Genomic DNA, 7,534 nt, shown 5'->3' on the forward strand with positions numbered 1-7,534 from the left:
TTGCAAGCTAGAGGAGGATCAATGGGATTGGATTCAACAGCTAAACCCAAAGGAATCTTCATATAAACTTTCTCATGGAGATCACCATGAAGAAATGCATTGTTGACATCTATTTGGTGGACAGTCCAATTGTGTTTGACATCAAGAGTAAGGAGACATTTGATGGTGGTGATCTTTACAACAGGGCTGAAGGTTTCAAAATAGTTAATGCCTTCTTTTTGTGTATCACCTCTTATTACCAATCTTGCCTTGTATCTTTCAATTGTGCCATCAGATCTTTGCTTGATCTTGTAGACCCACTTACAAGGAATGCCTTCTTCCCAGGTGGAAGAGGCACTATATCCCATGTGGAATTGGCATCAAGGGCCTGAAATTCTTGTTTCATTGCCTCCTGCCAAGCAGGATGAGGAGCAGCCTGCTGATAGTATTGAGGTTCAGATGGTAAAGGGACAGAAGGCCAAACAGAAGAACAAACATAATCCTTTAAGTAGGTTGGAGTATTGGAGACTCTGGTGGACTTCCTAAGAGGCAGGTATTGCATTTGAGGAATGGGTAAAGGAGAAGGAGATTGAGAGGAAGATGAAAGAGAAGGAGTAGGTAGAGGAGGTGATACATCATAAGGAGCAGGTGAAAAAGTAATAGGTAAAGTGGGAAGAAGAGCACATGATTGAGTAGCTACAAAATGATCAGAGAAGACAAGGAACCCAGAAGGTGGTGAGGAAGAGTGATAAGAGAAGATGTGTTCATGAAAAATCACATCTCTGGAGAAAAAAACATAATGGTTATCTAAATTTAACAATTTGTAGCCTTTCTTCCCTAAAGGATACCCTAGGAAAACAGACAGGGAAGCTCTGGGCTGAAATTTGTCTCTTTTAACCTTTGGTATGGTTGCATAGCACAAACACCCAAAAATTCTTAAATGATTATAAGTGGGAAAATGTCCATGGAGTTTGTGATAAGGAGACAAATTGTGTAAGATAGTGGAAGAAAATCTGTTAATAAAGTAGGTGGCTGTGAGAACACAGTCACCCCAATACTTGATTGGAAGTTTGGATTGAAATAGTAAAGCCCTAGAGATTTTCAAAAGGTGTTTGTGTTTTCTTTCAACTACACCATTTTGTTGAGGAGTGTGGGGAATAGTAGTTTGATGAAGGATGCCAAATTCAGCAAACAAAGAGGAAACTTGAGAACTAGAACCAAGCTCAAAAGCATTATCTGATCTTATATTTTGTACAGGGATATTGAAATGAGTCCGAGCCATCAATACAAAAGCTTTGATAATATCAAAAGCATTGCTTTTACAAGAAAGTAGGTGTATCCAAGTTACCCTTGAAAAATCATCCACCATGGTTAAGAAATATTTGAAACCATTATAGGTCCTAGTGTTATAAGGACCCCACAAGTCAATGTGAATCAGTTGAAAAGGTTGAGTAGTTTTGATAGAACTATCTAAAAAAGGCAATCTCTGTTGTCTAGCTAAAGGACAGACTGGACAGATAAAATATTGTTTGGAAGACAACTTATCAGACAAGAATTTAATAGATTTCATTATGTGAAAAGGCATATGTCCTAACCTTTGATGCCAGAAATGATAAGTTTTATTAATAGAGCAATCAGGATTACAAGTAGGTGTGCAAGCACTGTAATCACACAAAGAAGATGATGCTTTATTGACAACATTATTTACAGGTGGACTATATTGAGGTAAAGTAGCTGATCTTTTATTGGAAATGACATTTACAGATGGAAAAAAGTTTGGTAAAGTAACTGCAGATTCAATGACATAGAGTCCATTTGCTGCTCTACCAATTTCCAATGTCCTCCTCAGAGAAGGGCCCTGTAAATGACATAGAACTTAAGTGAAAAAGGCTGTGCAGCTGAGCTGATCAACTAACTGAGGCACAAAGATTAAATTGAACTGGAATGAAGGCACTAAAAGAACTTTGGATAAAACCAAGTCATTACATAGATGTAAAGAACCAGTGCAATGAATCTTGACTTTATATCCATTAGGAAGTGTAACAAGATAAGAAAAAGGCGCTGAATATTATGTAAAAGATGTTTATTAGGAGTCATGTGGTTGGTTGCACCTGAATCCAAGATCCAAGTGTTGAATTTTAAATCTGAAACACAAGATAGGGCAAGAGAATAAACAGCAAGACTACAAGACTACAAACCACATCTGCACAGGCAGCCATAACACCATTATTCTTGGTTGAGTCTTCAGAAGATGAGGAAATATGAGACTGCTGAAACAGGCCCATAAGGTGTTGATATTGCTCCTTACTGAACCCATGGTTGGGGTTCATATTCTCAGAAAAATTCTGAACTTCTGGAGCAAGAATGTCAACCTAAGTACAAGCAACAGATTTCTTTCCCTTGGTGAACTTGAAGTCACTTGAAAATCCATATAGCTTATAGAATTTATCAACAGAGTGCCTAGGTTTTTTTTACAGTATTTGCACAGATTTTCCCTCTTGGCATCAAAACTCACTTTTTGAGGGTAAGTTTTGAGCCCATTGTTGAACTGAGCAAAGGTATTGTTGAACTGAGCAGGGGTAGGAGAGGACTTCACATAGAAAGAAGTTGATTCTGATGCAAAAGGACTACCAGAAGGTTGAAATTTCTCTTTGACTCTCATCATGAAGAAGAATAAAATATGCTTTTTCTAGGGTTGGTACAAGACACATCATAAGGATGTTGCTTCTAGCATTGGAGTAGGTATCATTCAACCCTGTGAGGAAATGGATGAGTTTCTGACCATCACTGCACTGTGGCTCAGCTCCACAAGTGCAAGCTGTCCCAAAAGAAGTTATTTTCAGCTCATCCCATAGTTTTCTAAGTTTGGTGTAATAACTAGCAGTATTAGATGAACCCTGAGAGACCCCTGCAATTTTTCTCTGAATCTGATAGTACCTACTAGCAGTAGACTGCTCATATCTTTCCTCTATGTCTCTTCATAGGTCCCTAGCAGTGTCACAATATAAAACACTATCGACAATGTCTTTGGACAGAGCATTGCTGAGCCAAGAAAAGACAATATCATTACACCTAACCCAGTAGTCATAGAGAGGATAATTAGGTGGAGGCTGAAAAATCCTACCATTAATCATACCAGCCTTATTTTTAGTAGACAATGCAATTAGTATATTTTTTCTCCATGATGTGTGTCATGTTCCTGATAAAGGAACATAAACCAACAGAACACCTGGATTGTCTGATGGATGAACATAGAGAGGATGTGAGGAGTCGATAATCGTGGAAGAGGATTCAAGGACAATAGGAGAAGAGATTGATTCCGTACCTATGACTTTGGCAACACACGAATCGGTACAAACAGAAATCGATTTCACACAACAATAATAGTATCAATTTCAACCAGAATCAAAACATGCAAGAGATCTACAACTCAAAAATATGCTCGTCAATTAGGTCACGAATGATATAGACTAAATGAGTGTACAAATCATACCATATCTTCTTCAAAATACTCGAAGGAGTAAAGACTTGTTTATCAAACGTAGAAAGTGCTGATGTTTTCCTCAAAGACGTCGCCGGAAAAGCTCAGAATCTCATCAAAAACTCGCAAAACAACCCTTGTCGAAAATACCCCAAAAACCTTCAAAATTGGAAAAAGTGAACCGATAGGATGAACAACCTCATCGAGTACTTCAAAAATCGTCGCTCTGATACCATGTTAACTGATGAAATTAGAATGAATTTGATGGAATGAATCGAAGAAAACTCTAGGTTCTAATCGGTGGAGAGAGACCATCGGGTAAATAAAAGAGAAAATTGATTCATTGATTTTTCTGTATAACAATAATAAAATCGGACATGGGTCGGGTCCCAGTATAAAGGGAAAAAAAATATATCGGCCCAGCTATACAAACAGGCCCAACTATAAAGTCCAACTAGAAATCTATCCTTGATTAGCAACAGTCACAATTCTATCAATTCTTTTGAGATACTCTTCTTCAAGTGGTCATTCTTTCTTTCAGCATTTTCCTCCTCGTGCTCGAGAAGCTAACCTAGAAGCTTTAGATTTTTGATTGTCAAACCCCGATTTAGTTGGGATACGGTTTGGTGCACTCCTGATTTTCTACGATGTTTTGATAATTGTACAAGAACATTCTGCTTTTTAACAAGCAAATTTTTTTCAATTTTAACAAGCAAGTCTTTAATTTTTTGTTCTCTCAAAATGTTGTTGCATCGTGAAAAGAATCCCTTCCATATCTACCGACTAAAGCCTTCAATGCAAGTAGAGACACTGTCACAGACTCACAAAAGGCAGCCCTTAATTTGTCTTTATTACGCTTTCTTTGTGGGTCTTACTTAGCGTTAGAAAACTAATTTAAAGTTGGAGAAGGAAAAGATTTGGTATTTGTTAATTTATTTAGTTCATGTTTAAATTGGATTTGTAGTCGATTTAATATAGGAATAAATTTTTCAATTTTTAGTCAAAATAGGTTCCATACTATTATAGTCATAGGTCTTTGTATCCTTTAAATTAGTATCAAAAGCCCCCAAAACCAATACACATTGATTAACCTCTATTACATAAACAATGAGGAAAGGCACAAAGAGAGAGGCTACAGAAGTTGGAGGAAAAGACAAGTCCAACGAGGAGGAGCCGCCCCAAGCACAAGCCCATTCAGCTGCTGAGCAAAGCAAATCTGTTCACAAAATTGCTAAGCGTGAGACAGAGTACTTTCCTGATAAGCGTAATTTGAAAAATCTATGGCAAGAAGTTTTTCCTGTTGGCACAGAGTGGGATCATATATACATGATTTACCAATATAAGTGGAATTTCTCCAATCTCGAAGACGCATTTGAACAAGGCGGAGAATTGCATGGCGAGAAAGTCTATCTTTTCGGTTGTACTGAACCACAACTGGTTTATTTTCAGGGCCAATCAAAAGTCATTTGTATACCTGTTGTATCTCCATTTCCACGAGTTTTTGACCAATAGTGTCCCTTATCTTTGAGGGTAGGTCTATTTTGGTCCCTCAAATATAACCCCGAGCATATTAGTCCCTTAAGTATGCTAAAATGGAGCACCTTTAGTCTCACTGACACAATATGTTCAAAAACTATCGGTGTTACCCAACTCTGATTCATGAAGCAAATCTTCTGCTCTGAAGCAAAATATTTTCTCTCTTTTTTTGGATAACGCAAATTATCACTTTAATTCTTCATTTTTAGATAATGTCTTCTAAAATTTTGACCTTGAAAATATCCCCTTATGTGCCAGTTTTCAATAAGAAAATGATATTGTATAGCCGCTGTAAAAATAATAGCCGAAAAATATATAAAATTTATATATTTCTTTTGTATATATATACATTTAAAATTTTCGGTTGATTTTCCAAAAAGAAAAGTTAAAATTTGAAAAAAAATAGAGCTGCCAGGAGCACTTCTAGGCATGTTATTGAAGCAAACGAATAACCAGGTTGTATTATCACTTTTAGCTCGTCCCAGGAACTATTTACATCTGGTAGCAGAAAAAGTTTTCTCATTGAAAACTGGCACATAAGGGGATATTTTTAAGGTTAAAATTTTAGAAGACATTATCTAAAAATGAGGAATTGAAGTGATAATTTGCGTTATCCAATAAAAGGAGAGGAAACGTTTTTGCTTCAGAGCAGAAGATTTGCTTCATGAATCAGAGTTGAGTAACACCGTTAGTTTTTTAACACATTGTGTTAGTGAAACTAAAGGTGCTCCACTTTAGCATACTTAAGGGACTAAATATACTCAGGACTATATTTGAGGGACCAAAATAGACATAACTCAAAGATAAGGGATAATATTGACCAAAAAATCTCCCATTTCCACCTTCTGATAAAATTGGAATAAACTCAGTACAAAGAGAAGCTGAAGAGATACTACCAATGAAACTGATGAAGATGGACTGGTTTCCATACATTCCTTTAGAAAAATGGAAATCTCAAGTTGAAAGACTCAAATCCCAAATTTATATTCTGAGGTGTACTCAAAGAAGAGCTGGTTTAAAACACTTGAAATTGGAGCGAGTGAAGAAGTTTGAATACTGTTTACCTTATTTCTATCAACCATTCTCAGGTCGAACAAAGCACCGTTGTACATATCTTATTCCCAACCGAACCGCCTGTATTTTGCGAGTTTGATTGGGAATTTGACGAGCCAAAGGAAATGGCAAACCAACTTATTGAGGCAGAGGAGTTGGCTGCAGATAAAAAAGATGAATTTGTGAAATTTGTAGAGGAGAAAGTTGAAGAAGGAAAGAAGAATAATCGAGAGGCGAGAAAAGCCAGGAAAAAAGCTATAGAGGAAATGAGTGAAGAAGAGAAAGCTGCATCTCAGAGTATGAAATTCTATAAATTTTATCCTGTGTCCTCCTCAACTAATGCTCCTGATGTATCTCAGGTCAAATCTCCATTCATAAACATATACTACGGGAAGGCTCACAAAATTTTCTAAAAGATTTTGAATGAAATACATTATTTCGTAGCAAAGATTTGTAATCTCGTATAATGACTTTAGACAGTTTTCATGGTATGTTCATGTCAATTTTATTTTTAGTTAAAAAGCATTCTATTGTTAAAATGGGCACGTTCAATTTTCAACCATCTCTATTTGATTGCCATTTTTTTAACCACAAATAATGTTGCACTTTTTTTTCTTATTTTTGGTTCAGTAAGTTGTATCCAGGCTGGTACCCCCTTCCCCGTATACTTAAATGCGGAATGCTTTGTGCACTGGACTATCTTGGTTCAGTATTCTGGTTTATATAAAATTTAGTTATGTTGCCACATTGAAATTAAATCTTTGATGACACTCAAAATTTAAAGCAATTTGAGATATATGATCGGAGAAACTCGAAAAATATTTTTAGCATCTTAAAACTCGGGGTTAATAACCTAGATCACGAATAAAGAGAGTAATAAAAAAGGAAACAAGCTACACAGAAAGACAAACGAAATCAAACGTCAAGGATTTGGAGACTCTATTTCCGGGCTGAAAAATAATTTAGTTCTTCTTTCTTAGCCTAATTAAATTATATGTACGCTATAATTAAGTGGTTAGGATTTGCCTCTATTTTATTACCATATCTAGATTTTTCTATTATGATAGTGTAAAATATCTACCATAATTAAATTTACTTTTCCCAAAAGAAAAATATATGTCTTCCATGTTGAAAGATTCTCTCTCGTTGAGGATCCCCGTTTCATATTAAACACAATAACATCCACAATTTAGTTATTAAAAGTCTTGTTCATAATATAATCTTTTGATATATTTCTATTTTGGTCATCCGATTTTAATTTACTCGTCTCATGATTATTATTAGTGCTATTTCTTCGATGCATTCTTATAATTACTTTTTAGTTTAAGATTTTAACGTGAACTAGAATTCCAGAAAACACTACACAAGAGTTTTCATGCCCTGTAAGCAAGCATATCTCATGGGAAAGAAAGAAAAGTTTTGGCTAATACAAAGTCTAAACCTACATTAACGCAAAGCCCGCCTTATTTTACCTCCTAATTTATC

The 7,534-nt window shown here is 35.8% G+C and overlaps 1 pseudogene; it reads left to right on the plus strand.

The window, feature by feature from the left end:
* Positions 1–4,567: 4,567 nt before the first annotated feature.
* Positions 4,568–6,567, plus strand: LOC104119765 (protein HEAT INTOLERANT 4-like; annotated as a pseudogene).
* The last annotated feature ends 967 nt before the right edge of the window (positions 6,568–7,534 follow it).

This window comes from Nicotiana tomentosiformis, chromosome 10, assembly GCF_000390325.3.
Source record: "Nicotiana tomentosiformis chromosome 10, ASM39032v3, whole genome shotgun sequence".
In the NCBI taxonomy this organism is placed as follows: domain Eukaryota; kingdom Viridiplantae; phylum Streptophyta; class Magnoliopsida; order Solanales; family Solanaceae; genus Nicotiana; species Nicotiana tomentosiformis.